The sequence below is a fragment of the Triplophysa rosa genome, linkage group LG16 (genome assembly GCF_024868665.1).
Source record: "Triplophysa rosa linkage group LG16, Trosa_1v2, whole genome shotgun sequence".
In the NCBI taxonomy this organism is placed as follows: domain Eukaryota; kingdom Metazoa; phylum Chordata; class Actinopteri; order Cypriniformes; family Nemacheilidae; genus Triplophysa; species Triplophysa rosa.
The window spans coordinates 12,616,315-12,638,342 of NC_079905.1; the positions used below are offsets into that span (position 1 = coordinate 12,616,315).

Consider the following 22,028-nt stretch of genomic DNA (forward strand, 5'->3'; position numbering starts at 1 on the left):
CCAAGCAAGATCATTCTAATAAATAATGAATCTCAGTGGATGATGCAAAGAATGGGCTTGGTATGAGAAACAAAATTATCTTATTGTAAATTCACTGTTTTGGTTGTTGTTTGCCTGAGCATCAGAATGCTTCTTATTAATTTGAATTGCAGTTGACTGTATGTCTGTTTCAAAAATGTTGCCCCCTTGTGTGCAGAGTTCAAACCACAAGGCTAGTCTAAAATGTGCTTTTCTGTATCCTCCACACTTGGAAGTTTGATCAGGAGCAGGAAAATAAAAGCTTTGGCGCTTAAAATCCCTCCATGTAAGGAATTTGGAGTTCTGCCTGGGATTTTTAACCCTCTGGGAGTTTACTCTATTTATTCTAACATGATTGTTTGGGTTTTTGGATTTAGTTGCCCCTGCTGTGAAGGAAATTGCTCTCTCGCCTGCTGGTCTGGAAATAGAAAATTATTTTTTTAAAGAAAAACAAAGTAAATATAATTTTTTTCAATGGTTGAACCCTTTCAATCCCAATCATCGGTTCTCGTCCTGTCGCACGTGAATAAACATTTGAGAGGTAAGGAACGGCAAAAAGTTGTATACTCTGAGATAACAATCACTGAAAGTGGACCTCTTATCGGCCACAAGCAGATATTTACAGGTTTTGTGCGTGCCAGTGTGTGCAGAGGTATTTCTGCCTCTGCCTGTCAGACGTTTTTCTGTGTCGTGGCCAATCATTATAATTTTTTTTAAAAGATTTAAAAAAGTGAAGTAATTTTCCATTTATTCACTCCTCACCCTCATCACTCTCCCATGAATCATGTAACTAATAACCCTCACGTTTTGCTTTGTGTCTCAAAACAATTTTAATTGCTCGAAAAATACACTTAATGTTGAAAAATGCACTTCATCTTTCTTCAAATCTTATGGGGACGTATTATAAAGTCCAACTTGAAAACACGTTGACATGTCTTACATGACATATGTTAGATCTGTTTGAGGTCTCAGAGGGCATAGATATTAAACACGAATAAATAATATCAATTTTAGCACAGCATACACATTATAGAAATACACTCCTGCCAGTTGACTGTTTTCATGGCCTTTATTGTATTTTTCCACAATGGTTTTTATTTGTTGTTTCTGTCAATTTTATGTCAGAAAAAAACTATGATTATGCGAAAATTTTAAATGATCATCATTGGTGTCTCTGGGGAAATCTCAACATAACATAAGGGTTACTGTTTTTGTTCTCAAGGGTCTTATAAGCATCGCATAGAAAATTAAGGCAAACAGAAATTAATATTGCCATTTGCTAAAAAGCTAATCTTTCAGTCCAATGATGTAAACTCTCCTTTCGTCTGCTCCCTCCCTTGTTAGGAATTCCCTAATGGTTTCTGTCATCTGGCCATAGCGCTTGTTTCCTCTTTTTCATCCAGCCAGAAGTGAAGTTTACCTGCCCGCTCTTCTAATCTCTATCGTGCACTTCTAACCCAGAGAGAGAGAACAGTGTTGCCTCTGTCCTCAATCTCTCTCGACCTCTTTAGTGCTCCTTTTATCAATGTAAAATAATTACCTTGAGGAAACATGACTGAAGTACAAGATGGGTCAGGCAGAGCGATGTTCTTCTCTTCTCCCGTGCCAAACTGGGCCCTGGCAGGCACGCTGTATATAAAGTAACTTCTCTGAGAACTTAAATCAGTTTCTGTGGCTGGCCAGTGTTTATTCCCCCAGCCCTCCTCCTTCGTCCACCTCTACCAGCACAACCAGATACCAGATGCCAGGCATTCCACTTTAAGGTTACAGGAGACAAAGGTTGGTTTGGATCACATGAGTAACACTGAAACAGGGCCAAGTGCGTAGCGATAGAAAGGAAAAGAGATTCAAGGTTCATTTGCTGTCACATATTACTTCTCCTCAAAGGATCCTTATTTGTACAGTCTTCTCTATCTTCCGTTTTGTATTTTTAAGAAAACCTTTTTGTTGATGTTTTGAATTACAATGAATATTCATTGGTATTTTTGTTCCATCAAGGGCACCATGTTTTCTGGTTAGCCCCTGCTGGTATATGTTATAACTACACCTTCTAAATAACCATCTTTTTAATTAATGGCCATCCTAAGTATTTGGTGTATTGTGACGTTTTTACAAGAAATAAGTAAAGTGTCAATACATTTTATAGTAGATATTTTGTACAGCTCTTAGTCACTCGTGAAGAAGACTGTGCACCTTCATTTGATGTCTTCAGCCAATCATAGTTGTCCTGATGTTTTCCTAGAACTCTGGAAAAAAACAGTTTATTGACTGCCATTGAAATGAAAGGGATTGATTTGGGATAGTTTCCTCCAGATCTGTGTCCCAAACCGCTCCCTATCTCCTATATAGTGCACTTTATAGCGTGTCCGCCATTTTGTAGTGGTGTCCGAAACCTGAATGAACAATTTCATTCTTTAACTTTATTTTACCCACAATGCACTCTGATTTTCAGTGTACATCTTTGTAAATACTCATTATTTCCTTTGATACAATGCGAGATGGCCATCTGAGTCAGCTGAACTGGTGAATGTATATTCACACAAGTTTATTCTTGTTGATCGTTATTTTCCACTTTGTAAAAATTTACCAAGTGAATTAAATTAATGTGATCGGTGGTAGTGTTTTGTTTAAATATAATGCACTTTAATTAAAGATACTTAAATGAATGTAATTGATGGTAGTGTTTTATTTAAATATACTACATTTTCACTAAATATATGAATAAATATAATAGTAAATTAACATGATAAGCAGTTTTTGTTATCTTTATTATCAATAAATATGACAAACAGTGAGAAAGTGAACATTTACACATTTTACAATACAATATATGCATTATAGTATGTTTATGATGAATGTTAGCGACAGTTATGTCTGACTGATGTAATATACGTCAGCGTCTGAAATCGCTAACTCATTTTCGTTCATTTCCTTCCCATAGATGACTCTAAATGTCATTTGCCATATAGAAATAGTAAAGGAGTGGCCGAATGAGCACAGGACTGTGTCTGGAAAACCCCCCTATACCCTAATATAGTGCACTATTTAAGGGGGAAACCAGTTTTAGTGATGTCCGAATTTGTAGAAAATTAAGCACACATTTAATCCCATGATGCAACGCAATAATGAGTGTACAACCGATGTACACTCATGGCTAGCTGCTGGTCATCATCGGTAAAGCTTGCGCTAAATAAATTTCGGCAGTTGGTGCACGCACTCAGCGTGTCCAAATGCACACATTCATTTTCATTCGCACCTTCAAGTGGACTATATTAGTGAACAATTTCAGACACAGCCCAGGTGTTCAATTATAGACCTATTTGTTTTATGGTTGACTAGTGCCTCTAGTGGTGCGGAGGCGCCTTTCGTTTCTCCAGGATCTTGATTCTGCTAATGGCTATGCTGAGAGGTAATGGACTGTGAAAGTGCTCCGGTTCCACCCAAAACATGTCTACATACAAGGGCCTTCAGTACAACACACACAGGCTCACACATGAGCTCTGACCCAAAAAACTGCAGCTCTGGGTGGGGTGTCAACCTTTGCAGGTGCCACTGCTAACTTTCAGCCTCTGGCAGGCGTGTAAAGCAAAACAGCTTTTCTGATGCAATGGTGTGGCATTTAGATTGGTGACGGTTGTTTATTTTTATATACTTCGCTCACGTAACGTAAAGGGGTGAAGGCGAGGGAAAGTTATTACCGGAGGAGTTTTCCATGGGTTAGTTTCACCTTGTAAAGGCAGGGAGGAGGCGGTGAGGTCAGCAGCCGGCTCCGGGGGTGAGGTGGTTTGTGAATGAGCCCCAGTGGCGAGCTGCTACCCAAGTGAGTAAAGAAACACCCTGTCACCGGGGTGTGAATGGCACCAAGACGACGCCCGGAAAACCCATCTGTTTCTCCACTTAAAGCTGGTAGGCCCTCTTGATTGCAAACAAGACGTTTTGTCGCAATGTGTGTTGACGTTGATGATGTTTCATGGGTAATGAGGTCAAATGACAACAAACAGTGGTGATTGTACCTTGACTGTACAGTGGGCTCAGTATTCTCCAAATGGGATGGGCTTTTCTCAATATTTTCTTACAAGTTTGTTGTAATCTATTAAACAAAACAACTACTGTACTTTCCAGGCCATAGGTATGAACATGTCTAGACTATAAGTGGTTCAATGAAGGATCTTTGACTATTTACAGTACGTGAGCTAATGGCGTGATCAGCAGCTGAGATAATCTCCTCCCCTCTTTCAGGAGAGAAACTGCGGCCCTTGTCTCCGTCTGTTTTCTCTTTGCGAGGCAGAGGCACTATTCATTTTCATTTCAATATCTGATCATCTCTGAGAGACTCTCTTTGAGAAAATTGCTTGGATAGATCAAACGAGCCAGCAAAGGACATGGAAACCATTGCTATTAGAATTTGTGGCTAATGATGGTCTTCAAAGTTCCTGGTCAACTGACGAGAGCGCTTATTACGAAAATATGCCTGTCCACATAGGAAACATTTCACCTGGTCATGAAAACTAAGAGAGCTTAGTCGAACCCCGCTCCTTTTAATCAGGAAAGATACAGAGGAAGCAAACAACATCACACAGGTTCACAATAGGTTATGTTTATCCCAGCATTAGGAAACGAGTGAAGTCATGAGAGCATTGAACATTATAGAAATGAAAATATAGTTTGTGGTTTTGCGTAAACATTTTACTTGATGAGAATGTTAATGTACAGGTGATTAAGAATGGCAGTGTTATTGAAGTTTTTCGTATGTTGCAACTGCTCTAGGTCCTGGCAGATGTCATTAGCCCTGTCAAAGCTGTATACAGTACAATCAAAAATACAGGCATAAGATACCAAACTTTTTTTTTCTTGTAGCTCATGTGGTAGAGTGTTGTGCTAGCAACTCAAAGGTTGTGAGTTTGATCCCAGGGAACACACTTAAGGATAAAAGAAATGTATACACTATATGCAGTTTAAGTTGCTTTTGTTAAAACATCTGACAAATGTGTAAATGTAACAATAAAAATGGGTTAATTTTGAATAATTGAACAATACACCAAACATAAAGACTTATTATATTATTGTATCATGATCCAGATATTGATCACATTACCAGGAGGGAAGCAGGGTTGCCAAATCTGCAAAATAAAACCAGCACAATATAATATTAATTCTGTATTCGCAAATCTTACCTTAAGAATGATAGCTAATGGACAAAATTGATCTACCTATAACCCGCGGGAAAAAAACTGTAGTAGCGTTTTAAAAGTCTCCCAATTACACGGCCTGGCAACCCTTCTTGAAAGACAGAATTTCCATATTATTTTCTGTATGAGATTGGAAGTATCCTTCTGAAATTCTTCATCCTTGCCTTTTTTGTCAGCTTTTGTCACCCATTAGCACAAATGTGTAATTTCCAAAACTTTGCATCAAACTTTCAAGGCTTTCACAGGAACGTAATGCACGCAAACAGACCTAATTTACTGCGTGCTTGTTTATTGTCTGTTCCGTTACTTGCGGACGCACAAACTGAGATTAGCATCTAATAATGCACCTAATATCCAACCATGTCAGAGCTGCGTGGGTAGAAGGTATCCAGTGGCTAGTCTTAGCTCTAGCTCCCTGTGAGCACAATGCCCTGCTTGTTGTTTAGCCTCTCTGGCACGATCCAAATCAGGCCCTACCCGAAGTTTCAAATCCCCACATTTCTCATTGTGCACTCAATTTAATTTTGTGGTTTATGATTAGAATTTATGATAAGGTTGGGGTTGCAAATTATCAATAGTGTGTGCGGAGGTCTGTATATGTTGCCCTTTGGTGCAATGTGGCTCTGAATGAGCCTGTTATACAAGTATATCTTGCAAAAGCTTGTTATTTGGCTAACGCATCAGTCAGAGAGAGCCACGACGTGTTATCTTAACTGATGATGTGAAATTGATTTTCAGATAACACTACAGCCTGTAAAGTAATCCTAAAGTTACTTGTTCTTCCACACCCTCGGCATAACTTTTGAAGATCATTTCAGATGAATTTGAATTGGGTAATTGTGGGCTATTAGCCGTTCTAATGTATATCTCTGATCACAGTCTTAAATTGCTGCTTTTCACGTTCTGAATTAAGCATTTGTGCATGTTGTGATACCGATTCAGATGTGAAAGGTTATTGTTGAGAACTATTTCTTAATGGTTTGGGATCTCGATCAGTCAGCCAAGAGATGTAATCTAGTCTCATAAACTGATTGGTTTAATTGACTGAGAGTCTATCAAGATTAGACAAAAACAGACCTTCGCTGTACTTTGTGGTGCATACGTGCTTATAATATCGCAATGGAACGTTTAGAAAAGAAAATTCGAGCTGTTTTGTAAAAGAATGCTTGAGCTGAGGTGAAATCGATGCACTGTGGCCGTGCCAGAAACGCCTGAATTTTCCAAAGGTGGTTTCTGGGAAGGAAGAACTTTTGTGTTTGTGTGAGTGCAAGCATTTGTTTGCAGATGTTTATATTGGAGGTGGGAAAACAAGGGTTTAAATAGTCACTGGGGAAAAGAGGAGGGGTGTCCGATGCATGAGAGGGGTGCAACAGCACGGTTTAAATCCAACCCTTTACTCCACCTACCCCACCCCATCCTCTTTTCCTTATTCTGCCTGGCCACAGACAATTGCTTTTTGTATGGAGGGAAGCAGAGGAACTATCATCTCTCTCTGCTTGGAAAAAAAGACTCAAGAATCAAGGGATCAAGAAAAGAGCCAGGGAGACTGGAGCTTCCAGGTGCTTTGCCCCATGTTAAAAGCCCAAGAAGGACCTCTCCCTGCCTGAAGTCAGAAGAGCCGCTGCTTAGTGAGGTCGAGTACCCTGCCTCTCTCTCCCTCCTTCTCTCTCCCTCCTCTCTCTCTCCCTCCTACTTTCCACCCCGTGAGCGTGTACAGAGATTCAGAAGGTGCGTCTGAAATCTGCTTGTATCCAGCCTGGAGACCAACACCAGAGGACTTTTTCACTTCAATGCAACAGCACATGGACTTTTCAATGGACAATTTTCAGCAATAACAGAAAATAGCACACTGGCACCTGCCAATGAGAACTACAGCTTTCTCTTTCATCTGACTTTTTATTTTGGGTGTAAACAATATATGACTGTGACCAAGTCCCAAGACATACCCAAGACTTTCCTCTCGGTTTGGCTTCCATGACATCTTTGTTGTGAAGGATGGTTGTCTGAAGAAGAGATCCACCTGCAGAAATACCTGCCCGAGAAAGTTTAAGCTGAGATTCTTCCTCAAGCACAAGGGTGAGGTAAGTTCATATCTAAAAAGTTATTTTCCTTCCCTCAGGGTGCGGGCACGCTGAAAATGTTTTTCATATCTCATAGCTGTACACCACAAGATGAAGCCAAATGCAATAGTGAAAGAAAACAGACTAGTTTAGATCTCAAGCATGAGACCCACATAATTCTCACTGCTCTGCTTCACACAATGGTAGAGTAATACTCTGCAGATTAGCAAATGGTTTTAGTGTTCTGTCGTCATTAATCTCTGTGAAATTTTCTGCATGGATGGGGCTTGTATTTATGTTGATGCTGGTTGTGCGCTCTGCGTGCTTGAGGTTGTATAGGTTGCGTGGTTCAGGTACTCTGGTGAGGAAGTCGCACAGCTGTTTTAAAGTTGTGAAATGAGAGAGGGAGAGAGTTATATAACTGTATAGCAGACCCACTTTCACTGACACCTGGGACTGTTTGGTCTGCGCTCTGTTGCACTCCAGCACCGCTCACTTAATTTAGGCCGCCCACTGGATTCTCAAGTCTCCGCCCACTTCTGAGTCGCTAAAAGTGATGCCTTTTGAATTTCTATCAGAAATAGTACACTTCAGAGGGTGTGTTAGAATTATTTTTTATTTTTTTATTTTAAGTCGATGTAAAATTTAAAATGACCTTATTTACTTTCTTAATGTCATACTGCTCATAATGTATATCATTGAACATTATTTTAAATAATTTACCCCCCAAAAATCTTTTAAATACGTCATTTTTATTCAAATGCATGATTTTGTTTTCAGATCTCATTTATTATATTTTAAACACCTTCCCTCATTTCAATCAATTATGTCGATACATGTCAATAAAGTCTTCTCTTAAAGGGACAGTTCACCCCAAAATGAAATTCTGTCATCATTTATTCACCCTCTTGTCATTCCAAACCTGTATGTCTAAGTTTCTTCTGCAGAACACAAAAGACGATATTTTAAAGAATGATGGTAACCAAACCACTGAGACATTTCTCAAATATCTTCATTTGTTTTTCATCGAGTCATATGCAGGTTTTAAATGACAAAAGTAAATAAATGATGACAGACTTCTTATTTTGGGGTAAACTATCACTTAAAAAAAATCCTCAAAACTTGGTTCACTCAGAAATACAAAAGATTAAGGAAGTAAAATAGGTTGTACTTAATGTTGACTTTAAAACCATATGTGTAACTGGATTGAATGTGCCTTCCACACTTTTCTTACATGAAATCCTCAGCACCACATCCCTCTTTCCAAAACTCCAGTGTATGATGTTTCATCATATTATAGAGAGAAAATGTCTAAAACGTAAGGCGTGAGCTTTTCTACACCTAATAAACCGCGGCACATGGTATGAGCTCCATGCTGCAGTTTTAATTTCAGACCAGAGAGCGAGAGCGAGAGGGCTGTGAGAGAGAGGGGAATGTGCTTTCATAATACATTCTTCACCAAGAGCACTGGGGAATACTATTCAATAATACTTTTTTCTCGTCTGAGTAGCGGGGCCCAGCTTCTACAGAACTGAAACAGACCTAGTCTGGAAAAGACGGCATGCTCTCCTCTAAAAACGTTTGGCGCCTCAACATGATGGTTTTCAGGGGGAGAGGCGGTTTCAGCGTGACCGTGAATCTGCGTGTGAATGCTACTGCATTACACAAGCCCGGAGATGTGGTATAAAGCTGACCGCCTGAAACAGAGAGGTCTGAGATACTTCGCAGACAGGGATCTTCTCTGATCCCTGAAAGTGAAAAGTGAAGTTAAAAAAGTGAAAGTGACCAATTTGTCAGGTATGGTGACCCATACCCGAAATGTGACCTCTGCTTTTTACCCATCCATAGAGTAGTGAACACACGCACAGCTAGTGGTGACACACGTACACCCGGAGCAGTGGAAAGCTATCACTGCAGCGCCCGGGGAGCAAGTGGGGGTACGGTGCCGTGCTCAAGGGCACCTCGGTCGTTACCCGCCAGCCCTGAGAATCGAACCGGCAACCTTCTGGTCACGAGTCCGTTTCTCTAACCATTAGGCCACGACTGCACAAGAGCATGCCAACCAGCCAAACCCTGACCCCTTTGGGCAAAGCACATAGCCAAATACTTTGGCACTGTGAAACCTTGATGGCACGGCCATGCTGTAACCATGGTATCCCTTCTTTGAGATAGCCCAGTAAATCAATTCAATTCAATTTTATTATATAGCACTTTAAGTATAAACACAGCGCATGGTGTTTATAGAGCAAGCAAGATCATTATAATAAATAATATTGAATAAAAGCAGTCTCCCGGTGAGCAAGCCAACACGGAGAAAAATAAATAAATAAAATAAATAGAGAAAAAAAACTCGGGGAAACCAGCCTCAGCCGGGAGGGCCAGGTCCCCTCTGACATGTCACAGCTGCACTCAGTGACTTTGATTAAAAGTTACTGAGTAAATGTTTATGAACAATAAGGAGAGCTTATTAGTTGTAATTTAGGAAATTTCATTTGTTGAAACTGTTTAGGTCTATTTTTGTCTTATTTTGTGATCGATATCAGACAACAGAGGAATGTTATATGCAATAACTCTTCTGGTTGATATATATGATGCCGGCTGGCTGTGCCAAGCTGAGCGAACGCATTTCTCTTTTTATTTCACTCCGACTCTAACTAGCCTGACTGGGACTTTTATATGGACCATTCACGATCAATGGCCACTAGTTGTGCTAGTGCGAAATCTCCCTCCAACCATCTGCCTTGTTAATTCCAGGCAGTGTTCCCTCACTGTATCTGCTTTATAAGCTATTAAAGGTTGAAATGATGTCCATTCGGGGGAGACATTAAAAACCATATTTTATTTTCCTTTATATCGCTAGTTACAGTTGAGGTGGATTTAAACATTGATGTGTGCCGTAGAGAGGTGATATAAAAGAAATAAAAATGCAAAGCGTTTTATTCTGCATGCAATGGCTTAGTGCACATTCATTTCCCATTTGAGCTCTTTTTTAACCATACAACAGAGAGAAATAATTCGAAACCCATTTCACATGCTCAATCAGTGAGGGACACTCGGTCTGGACTGTAGATTGAGAGACATATGGTAAATGTTGGACACACCAATGGATTTAAACTTTTACAATGGGTTTATGAGAGGGTGATGTCTTGTATGTGTGGCCTCTCACCAAAGGTGAAGGAATTAATGTGTGTTCGTAAACAAGGCAGAAAAAATGTGCTCACAAATAGTCACATCTCTTTACCTCTTTACCATGTACTTTCAGTCTATGTAAGTCGTGTATTTACATGATTTTAAATACAATTTTACAGAACTTAAAAATAAAGGCAAAAGTGAGGCTAAATGTACTTATAATAGGTGCCCTGAGAGGATATGCATGGTTGGTTTTACCCATTTCCAAATCTTGACATTATTCTTGAGAAAGCACATGCTGTGGATTAAACTATGTGCTAACCCTTATTTCCGAATAAAAAGTGTAGTGAACAGAAATGTATTTCTAATGTTATAGATACTGTTATCAATATTAACTTTCTAATGAGGTTTTCTCTTTGCAGTTGACTGTCACATGAATTCCTCAGTTTTTTTGCAGTCTCTTTGTTGAAATTGTTTTAATCATTAAAATGATGCAGAATTAAACGGTTTCTTCAATGAAATCTCTAATTCCTCTTGGCTGTTTCATTAACCATATATAGCCTACATTAATATTAAGAGTATTTTCATTGCTGTGTGCTGTCACATGTACATTTGAGTCACATGTGCATTTACTTAATATAATATATTTTTGCATTATATATAGATTTGCAGAGTACATCAAGACTACATCAACAGCTCTGTTCTTGACTAGTGAGAGGATCAGTTTTCCCTCTTCACACAGGTATATTCTGTAGTGCCACTAGAGGGCAGAGTTGCTGGTGACTGCGCAACCAGAAACTGATACAAGGGAACATGCAAACACACACAGGTTCTCACCCCGTGCCAATGTGGCAATGAATGTGCATGTGAGAGATGAATATTTATATGACGAAGACCTCTATTCTTTTCTTGTAAATGGAATACATCAAGGATCACAATTACTGTTCATTTTTTTGTTCATAGTTCAGCTTTCTGGAGCTCTTAAACCTTTGTCAATTACAATCGTTTTAAGATTGTTCCTTTAGTTCAACTGGTTAACCAAAATGATAGACACGCCAAGGTCACGGGTTTGAATCCCAGGAAAGGCACATGCGGAAACGCACGCACTGAAGTCGCTTTGGATAAAAGCGTAAATGTAAATGATATTTTGAACCCATCTGTGCCTGTAGAAAGGTTTTTGTCATTAGCTGCGTGGTAACCTTCATACCTCTTTTATTTGGTGTTCACTTTAAACAGGAAATGAAGGAGAATACCACTCATTCTCCAGGAAAAGCAAATGTCTGACTGTGTTACCTTCCAGGAACGCACGCCCCCATCTCTCATCATTGCCATTTGTTTCTAGATGTTTTTCGCTCACCAAGAAAGAGGAAAAACAGCCCAGAAGGAAAGGGCTACAAGGCAAGAAGTGCATTCTTTTGTGTTTTTGTGACGGCGTGCTGCTTCACTGACTGGTAGTTCCGCCCATTCTTCAATTAAAGTACAGTATGAAAGACAAGGCAAGACGATGAATGAGGAATTACAGTCAAAGCTGTCGGAAACAGCTCTTTGGCAGACACTTTCTTCAGCAATCAGAACTGTACTTAGCTTGGGTTGTAGATTAGATGTGGAAGTGTGTTTGTATGGGATCATGTGGACAATTGCGCCGTAATGTCTGTGAATAGTGGAGACAATGGCTCAGTCAAACATCCTGTTTCATAAGGCTTCATTCAGCAGTTTGTTTGTGAATTGGTCTGGACAGGAAAAGAGGTGCTAGCACGTCTGTGTGGAGTTTTTTAATGTACTTTGCATTTAATTTTGCGTTTAATTTAATTGATTAATTGCTCTAGAAGTGTAGTTCACAGAAATGCAGTATGTGACCCTGGACCACAAAACCAGTCATAAGGGTCTTTTTTTTTAAATTGAGATTGATATATCAACATAAGAACATATGTACTGTATTTTATTGTGTTGTGGTCTCTGTGTACTGGATGCTCCTGTCACCAAAACAAATTTCTTGTATGTGCAAACATACTTGGCAATAAAGCTCTTTCTGATTCTGATGAAAGCTGAATAACTAAGCTTTCCATTGATGTATACGGTTTGTTAGGATAGGACACTATTTGGCCGAGAGACAACTATTTGAAAATCTGGAATCTGAGGGTGCGAAAAACAAAAATATTGAGAAAATCGCCTTTAAAGTCGTCCATCAGAGGCGCTGTAGCAGGCCTTTGCTAGGAAGAAACAGGTTTGTTTTTAATGCTCTCTATTGGCTTACCGCTGTAATAATGTTGTGGAGAGTAGATGAACCCAAAAGCAGAAATTCTCAACTTTACATACCAAACTTGAGTGGGTAATTCCCAAAGAGCGAGCGGCAGCAAGCAATGTTTGTAGGCGTGTTTCCAGCCATTTTTGGTCATGATTTTGCTGCTTCCACTCACAAAAATAAAGTTTTGATATATTTACGGTAGGAAATTTACAAAACATTTTCATGGAATATTCTCTTTACTTAATATCCTAATGATTTTTGGCCTAAAAGAAAAATCTATCATTTTGTCCCATACAATGTATTGTTGGCTATGACTGCAAATATACCTGTGCTACTTATGACTGGTTTTGTGGCCCAGGGTCACTTATTTTTTTAAATATAGAGCAAGGTTACAATAGGGTAATCTTCTGAGGATCTCATCTGTGCCGAAAGGTGTAAGCCAACAAAAGAGTCTCAATGCTTGTGGAAATGAGTAGCTTCACTATTTATGAATGAACAACAGATCTGGGCTTTTGTTTCGGGCGTCATAAATCACTTGAACTATTTGAACATGTGTTTCTGTATGTGACAAGTACAAGTGACTAGAAGTTTCCCAAATAAAAGAAAAGAAAGACACAACAACCCTTTGACCTTTGAACTTCTCGTCGTATTTTGGTTTCACTAGTCTTGCCGCTTCACAAAATTTCCCCTCAGAGTTCAATAAATTACACGTTTATCTTTTTATCAATCTATCTTGTCTCCCCGTCTTTCACTTTCGCGTTCCCTCCTCGCTGCGTTCCCTCATTTGCTCTGGCTCTCCAAAATGCACTGGACGAGGACGAGTTTTTCCGTTCCGTTGGCAAAGGGAAATGGGGAAGTTTGGCAAGCGACTGTTATTATTTTTCCTTTTGCACAATATCAGCTCTTTCAGCAGATTCTCTGTCATATAGGGCCCAGTAAATGGCCCAGAGATCAGAACCTAGAAAGCTCTTATCAAGATCGTGCTTCCAGAGACTGAACAGAGCTGACAGAGGTGTAAGCTTTTTTGCTTGAGGAGATGTAGCATGTGGGGAACCTTTAGTTTGTATTTAGCTTGAACCGCCAGATGTGTGTGAATAAAATTAATTGTATACATGAATTGGCTCAAATGTTTTTCTAAGTAATCGACTGAACTGAAACAAGGTAAAACAAAGTAAAGGTACAGAGCTATAAAATTTTAAGTGGACAGCTTTAAGACTTTGAGAATAAATGCTAATGTTATCACAGTTTATTGCTGTGATGTTTTATAAAACTTTAGAGGAGACACATGTGAGATTACTGGTGTTTTTCCTCAGGAGAAACATCTGTGAATCAGAAGACTTATCGTAAGCACCAGTCTCCATTTGCTCACCATTTTTTATTACCTTCTTAAAGAAAGAAGTGAAATTTTAAAGGGATCTCATTTGTTTTCTATCAAATGAATCATTACTCTTTACTACAGTATATTTGATCTGGCTGATGTCTGTGATGAAACAGTAATGCATGGTTTGGCACCGTAAAAACAAGAATGCCTCGGGTCACGTTGTGTGACTCAAAATATTATTTGTTCAAGAATAGGTATGAGGAAAACACTGCGTGTAAACCAGGGAAGGATTCCAGAGGCTTCACAGAACACTTGACACAATAACAGACTGTGAATTTAACACTCATCAATATGTTTGGGGAGCGAAAGAGAAATAAAGGATTGAAGCATGAGAACATGAGACGCCTTCGTTTAACCAAACAAGACATTTTTTATTTCTCTGAAGAATTCAAGTTTTTTTTGTTTTTGAGCTCAGGAACCAGAATTGTAAATCTTTGCTTTGTGTTTCGCATAATAAAATCTTTATTCGCGTGCAAAATGTTCTCAGTTCTTGAAGTGCTTTTCAAAGGAAGCTGTGGAAAACATTGCAGCCGACGACAGAATATCAAAATAAAAGCTGAACTCCAGATGGAGCCACTTACGGTCCTGTTTGGTTTAGTTTTACCTGCACAACAGAACCCTGTTGAAATTAAATGTAATGTGTGTGTTGGGTTTTAATCAGATGCTATTTGATTTATCTGTCTTTCTCATAGTCTCTAGTTCTGCATGTGGGATCTAAGACCACAGAAGAGTAGTGGATCAGTGTCAGTTACTCCCTGTGTCAAACCCTTAACATAAAACTCCAATTAAAACTTCATCTTTGTCTTCTCTAGATTCCTTTCTCACATTATGGAAAGGGTTGATTGATGAGATGGGAATAGGGCTTTAGGTTTTTTTACTCCAGCTTAAGTCGTATAATATTTCTTTGTGTTCACAGGTTTCCATCCAGCTTCTTTTTTACAAATTTGATCTTTTTGCTCTTTTTAGACTCTTTCTGTCTCTGTTCCTAATAAGAATGTGTTTAAATACCTGTCTCTAATTGTGTGAGTTAGACGTTATTGGATGTTTTTTCTCATTGTTGTTCATGCTGACAAGAATTTTTAATGGGTGGACCCTTCCGTCACCTAAGTAGATATATAGAGTATGTGATGTGTAGACAACTACGGATTCTTTAGAGGTTATACATTACTGTTCTTTCATTTTTTTTAAAAAACATGGAGAGAAAATAATGTTCGACCAGTGGCACTGTGGAACAGGGGCCTGATGTATTGTTCATGATTATATCTTAGGGTACGTTTTGATGACAATGTACTAAAAAACAGGAAAATTCTACCTTTTGCATTTTTGAATAGTTTTATGTACAGACGACAGTCTTGTCAAAACAGTCTTACGTGGAACAGTGCATGCATGCAACTCATTTGTATGTGCATGATATTACCATTTTTTTTGTAGTGTATTCAAGGTTGATGTATGTCGATAACATTATCACTTTTAAAAACATGCACTTTAAAACTGAATTTTAAAAGTTTGTCGTGCGAACGAACAGGCAAAACGCATATCAAGTTTTTAGTTTTTAGTTGTGATACACAACTACAATCGGTCTGCATTGTTGGGCAGTGAGCAAAGACAAAATGAGCGTGGCATCAGACCTTACAGACCCATCCATCTGGCTTGTTGAGTTCAAGATATATTCTCTTTATATTATATATTTCTCTTTTCCTTGGAAATCGAACCCACAATCTTGGCATTGCTTGCATCATGTTCAACCTCTTGAGCTGCAGAACATTTTGTTTTATACTGTGAATGGGGGATAAAATGAAACTATAACAATGTGGCTGTTTTATTGTTGTAACTTTGGTTGTATCTATTTACACTCATCGTAGAACATTTCACTCATTATGGACTTACAGTGGTCAGAGTCATCACTCACTTCCTGTAAAGTGTCACGCCATGTTATCCTATCAAATCCTATTCTGAAAGTTCCACTTTCATACGCATCCAAAATACTGACAATCATCATTTGAATACCCCCCTCCACATCCCTCGCGCTTTAACCCTGTGCCGTGTAAACCTCCTCATCTCCGGGCAGTTTGGTTTGAAAAAATGGGGGAGGAGCTTGTCAAGCTGGCCAATTGGGCCACACAGCATCCAGCTCCCAAACACAACAGAGCGTTTGTGTTCCTCTCTAACCACAACTGGGATGAGATTCTTGTTAGCGTGGAGTACTGACTCCTGATGTAGCCAGTCTGATATTTTGCATGTGCTACCTCTTGTTGAAATGGAAAAAGAGATGGAACATGCTGAATTGAAATAGCTTGATCACAATGTTGCTTGTTTCAAAATTTTAACAAGACCTAAACTCATTCAGTTGTGTTTCTCAGCTGTTTATTCAAACACTGGTATTTTAAATCATTTATAGGTTCACTGACATTAGTGTTAATTTATCTAATTTAGCATGTGCTTTTAAAGGTAGGTAAGGCAGTTTTGTAGGGGCTAGCAATAGCAAGCTAGCTTTAAAAGCATAAAGGGGAAAAGATCCATCCCTTCTTTCAGAGTTTTCTTCAAAGCCATGCCTTCTCGTGTGAATTTCCTTACAGTATGTATCATTCTACGGTGGCCACTAGGTGTCACCGCGCTGCAACGGAAGAAAACACATGCAAATAGAAAAAACACCAGCAAATTCAGAAAGCATCTTCATTAGTTTGGCGACACATGCCCTGCAAATTCTCGCAACACAAATAAATACAGAAACGCACTGCAAATTCTCGCAACACAAACAAATGCAGAAACGCGCTGCAAATTCTAGCAACACAAATACAGAAACGCGCTGCAAGTACCACAAACGACAACGGTTTTTTTTTTTGTTTTCTTTATTTTTGTTTCATTTTTGTTTTGTTTTTTTTTTTTTTTTTTTTTTTTTTTTTTTTTTTTATATATTTTCAGTTCAAAGGGCACTATGAACGGCGTAACTGTTAGGGAATAAGGGAACATTTACATCACTTCGCTAGAAGTGGAGAGGGAAAACCACCCAACTGTGCCGCATCACGAGTCAGAAAAACAACGGACGAGTTTACATATAGTGAAAGATTATTTTACTATTTTAAATGATCTTTAATTCTATGATTTGTTTCACATACATCTGTTATTTTACTTTTTGTAGCATTGTTATTGTATTACATTCGAGATGATGAATGAATGCCTTCACTGTTTATATTTTTATTTATATTTTATTATGGAATTAAAAGTCGTTATATATGCGTGTGTGTATTCATTTATTTAGCTATTATCGTACAAACTAATGTTAAAGTTGTAAGAGGCAGACATTCTTTTTTATTATTTTAGGTTTACCTCAGAAATTAATATGGCTGCACATATGTGGAAAAAAAGCACACAAGATGAAACCCACACGACACATCTTCACACGGTTGACCTAATTAAAATGTATTTTCTCATTGCTAGAGTTACAGTAGAGCTTCACATATATTAATAGTCAAAGCCGCAGCAGTCAAATAAATAAAAGCATAAACAAAAGTTATGATTATATTGATTATGCGTGTTACGTGTATATTATAGGGGTGTGCATGACTTTAATTGCTTTATCTTTAATTGCTTTATAATACACATAAATTAATCATTTGTAGCTATGTACCTATCTTTGTTCACTCAGATAGCAAGTTAATTTAAATATTTAAAGTTTACACACGGGCCGCCTGTATTGTGTTATGCTCTGCTCACATCACCAAATAATAATAAAACAAAACAGAGTAAACTGGTGAGCCACAGAATTCTTTAACGTAATACATTATGCATAAAAACACCAATATAATATTAAATAAAATTTATTTTATTTATTACCATAACTTAAAAACTGTTGTTCTTTAAATTCATGTTTGTTTGTTAAAATACAGCAACTTAATGCTAATTTAAGCTTAAAACATGAAAATGTATACATTTCACAGTGACTATTGGATTGGGCTTTAGCATCAGATTGGTACCTTTTTCCATAGCCTACCTAAAAACCTGTATTTTCCTCCAAAGAACTTTGACGAGGTCGTCGCCTTCAAGTTATAGCCTGTATATTAATTTGTAGCTGAAATTCGCACGGATGTTTTTTCATTTTAAAACGTGCTGTAGCTCCTGTTACCTTAGTTGATTTTATTTATTTATACAATGCAGAGCTAAATATGACAGACACTGACAATGAAACGACAAAGAGAACAACATATATGCGGCGGTGATCACTGATCAGTAGAATTAGTAAATATCTTCCTGAGATGACGGTCACTAATAAACGGGAAAGCAGACAAATGGCTCCGTCTTTGTTGCGGGGCATTTGTTAGGATCTTAACTCATACAGTCGGCATGAGGTATCAAGTTATTTTTTTATCCAGATTACAAATGATAAAACTAGATGTTGTTGTCCGGCTATTGTCACCGGGCAAACGAAGAACAGCGAGTCTTCTCCGCTGTCGGCTTTATGGTAACAGGCTGAGGAACAGACTTTCCAGATTAAAATAGGACTTTACGCTTGTTTTCTTATCAACAACATGTAAACAAAATATAACCGTATACCACAGACTGTCATGGTTCTGCCCCATCTTGTCTTGCTTTTCTTGATCTTGTGGCAGAGTCATGGCAGAACCTCTTGTTTCATATGGAGAGAAGCATTTTGGCCCACTTGGCCTTCCACATGCTCGCTCCAGGTCTCGTCTCTGTTCTCGTCCTCTCGTCTCCTCATTATTGCTTGTTATTGGTTTCATGCCCTACACCTGTCCCCTCTTGATTTGATCCCTTATTTAATGCCCCTTTGTTCTCTGTCCTGTGCTGGTTCACTGTGTGTGTCATTCGTGTGATCTGTTTGGTGAGTTCTTGTTAGTCTAGTCTAGTTGAGTTATTTGTAGTCATGTCAAATGTTTAACTAGTCTTGTTTAAGTGTAGTTAGTCTTAGTCCAGTCATGTTATTATAGTCCCCTGTTTTGTTGTGTTACCCCCATGTGGGTTTTTGTTTCATAATTTGTAGTTATAATTAAAGTCTGTTTGTTAACCCCTTACCCGCTGTCTGCACTTGGGTCCTCTGTCCGTGTCTCACCTCCACGTTCATGACAGAATGAACCAGCCCATCCAGGACCCAGCAGACAGAGGGATCGTGCGGGGTGGTTGATGCCACCGGGTTCCCCTCCAGGGTTGAGGCCGCCGGACTTCTCTCCAGGGTTGAGGCCGTCAGACTCCCTGTCAGAGTCGGGGCCACCGGGCTCCCTTCCAGGGTCAAGGCCGCCGGGATCCCTTCCAGGGTTGAGACCGCCGGGCTCCCTTCAAGGGTCAAGGCCATCGGATTCCCCTCCAGGGTAGAGGCCGCCGGTGCCCTGTCCCGCCACAGATCCCTGCCGGCATCCTAATCAGTACCCAGGCCTATCCAGTCGACACCCTGTCCTATGTGTTGTTCCTGTCCCGCCGGCGATCCAGCCGGTGTCCTAGTTGCTGCCAGAGAGCGCTGCCCAGCCGTCGGAGAATGCTGCCCAGCTGCCAGAGTGCGCTGCCCAGCCACAGACATCGTGTCTTGTCCTGTCAACGCCCAGCCCTATTTAGCCGGTTGCCCAGCCGACATCCTGTCCTTGTCAGCCGGCAATCCAGTCCATGTGTCAGCCGGCGATCCAGTCCGTGTGTCAGCCGGCGATCCAGTCCGTGTGTCAGCCGGCGATCCAGTCCGTGTGTCAGCCGGCGATCCAGTCCGTGTCAGCCGGCAATCCAGTCCGTGTCCTTGTGTTGACTTTTGTGTTTTGCCCTTGTTTGGACTCCCCCCTTGGACTCTTGTTACCCCCCCCAATTTTTTATGGTTATTGTTTTATCATGTTGCCCTGTTTTTTGTTAATGTCACAGTCTGTCTTGTCTTGTTTGTTCCTTGAGGAGTGTCAGGTTGCCGCTCCTTAAGGAGGGGCTTCTGTCATGGTTCTGCCCCATCTTGTCTTGCTTTTCTTGATCTTGTGGCCGAGCCATGGCAGAACCTCTTGTTTCATGTGGAGAGAAGCATTTTGGCCCACTTGGCCTTCCACATGCTCTCTCCAGGTCTCGTCTCTTTTCCAGCCCTCTCGTCTCCTCATTATTGCTTGTTATTGGTTTAATGCCCTACACCTGTCCCCTCTTGATTTGATCCCTTATTTAATGCCCCTTTGTTCTCTGTCCTGTGCTGGTTCACTGTGTGTGTCATTCGTGTGATCTGTTTGGTGAGTTCTTGTTAGTCTAGTCTAGTTTAGTTATTTGTAGTCATGTCAAATGTTTAACTAGTCTTGTTTAAGTGTAATTAGTCTTAGTCCAGTCATGTTATTATAGTCCCCTGTTTTGCTGTGTTACCCCCACGTGGGTTTTTGTTTCATGTTTTGTAGTTATAATTAAAGTCTGTTTGTTAACCCCTTACCTGCTGTCTGCACTTGGTTCCTCTGTCTGTGTCTCACCTCCACGTTCATGACAACAGACTGTCAATAAACATTCTATTTTGTCAGTTTTTTTGTACGTTCTGTTTTATGTGTTTGCACCGCGTGGGTTTAAACACAGTTTTATGCATTTTTCTATTCTAGCCGGCCGATTTGAACATTTCAACAAAAGAGACTATGAAATGTAGTGTTAGCTGCCCGACATGCTTTCACAAGTGTAAGGGAAGGATGAAAAAGTTTCATATTGTTTAATCAATTATTAAGTACATTTCCACATGATCAACAACAAAGAAAATAGGACCCCAATATAAGTTCTTCTCCACCTACAAATATGGGCACAGTGAAATGAAGCGCATCCCAGCCATGGTGCATCAAATTTTTTGAGGCACAGCACGTTTCTGTATTTGTTTGTGTTGCGAGAATTTGCAGTGCATTTCTGCATTTGTTTGTGTTGTGAGGATTTTCACCGCGTTTCTGTGTTTGTTTGTGGTGCGAGTATTTGCAGGGCATGTGTCGCCGAACTAATGAAGATTCTTTCTGAATTTGCTGGTGTTTTTTCTGTTTGCATGTGTTTTCTTCTGTTGCAGCGCGTGACACCTAGCGGCCACCGTATCATTCCCCCTGAGACAACATATTAGTACATATAAAGGGCATAGCAGTACAATAATAATGAACACAATTTATTTATGGTTATTGTTAGAACTTGCAGATATGATGACAGACATCTAAATTGGACCGAATGTGATGACTGGACAAACATTTTATGCTCCTAAATAATATAAATTGGTCCTAAATTATATAACCAGGACATTAGAAACCACGATTATCTATGTTGATAATTCTACACATATGGTAAAATTGTGAATAATTCAGCACCTGTTTAAAGTTTTGCCACAATGGTTACAAACTCGCTCTCTGTGCTCGTATTTGGGTGTGATTCAATGGCCGTAAAAAAGAGAAAACTCAAAATGAACAAAATTCAAGATGAATTTGACTGAAAGCATTATTTATAAAAATGTATTTCAGATATTGAGATAATGTTGTTATCATTAATTCTTTTTAAAAAATAGGTAGTGAAAATCTGATATCATGACAGCCCTATTCTGTATTTTTTGTGTACTTATTTATTGAAGAACATAGCCTACCTTGTAAGTTTATAACTTAACTGTTTAATGTGACTTTCACATTCTCTACTTTTTCTTTAGCATTTTCCATGAAATCCCTACATTATAAAATCCCTGCATTTTGCCACTGCACTAATGCAAACCAGAGCATTTGCGAATTTTGACGTGCCAATAAGTGACACTTTCTTACCTGATCCAAGAACAGATCACTGCCATTTCCTGCGTTATGGTTAGTGTTCTAAAGACTTTTCTTTCTTCTTTTTTTTTATTTAGCTGAATATAAAGGAAAGCGCTTTCCCATATGTTATGAGACACTGCGATATTCATCATCAAGTGGCTTTCTGCCTGTGCATTAATTCGGCTGGAGCAGCTTTCAGTGCTTTGATCTACATGATGTTTTAAAACACTCCTTCAGAAACGTACACCCTCGCTTGATTCGCCTCTAGCTGGAGATTTTTGCTTGATTAAAAAGGCT

At 39.3% G+C, this 22,028-nt stretch overlaps 1 protein-coding gene across 3 annotated transcripts in view; it reads left to right on the forward strand.

The window, feature by feature from the left end:
• Positions 1-491: 491 nt before the first annotated feature.
• Positions 492-22,028, forward strand: part of col8a2 (collagen, type VIII, alpha 2) — a 58,984-nt gene continuing 37,447 nt past the window's right edge. The window contains exon 1 of one of the 3 annotated variants that reach the window (XM_057355620.1): positions 492-559. The gene's annotated coding sequence lies outside the window, so the exon portion shown is untranslated. Of the gene's footprint in view, positions 560-6,637; positions 7,289-22,028 lie in introns of those variants that run through there. The other 2 variants (XM_057355618.1, XM_057355619.1) reach the window with 2 other exon arrangements.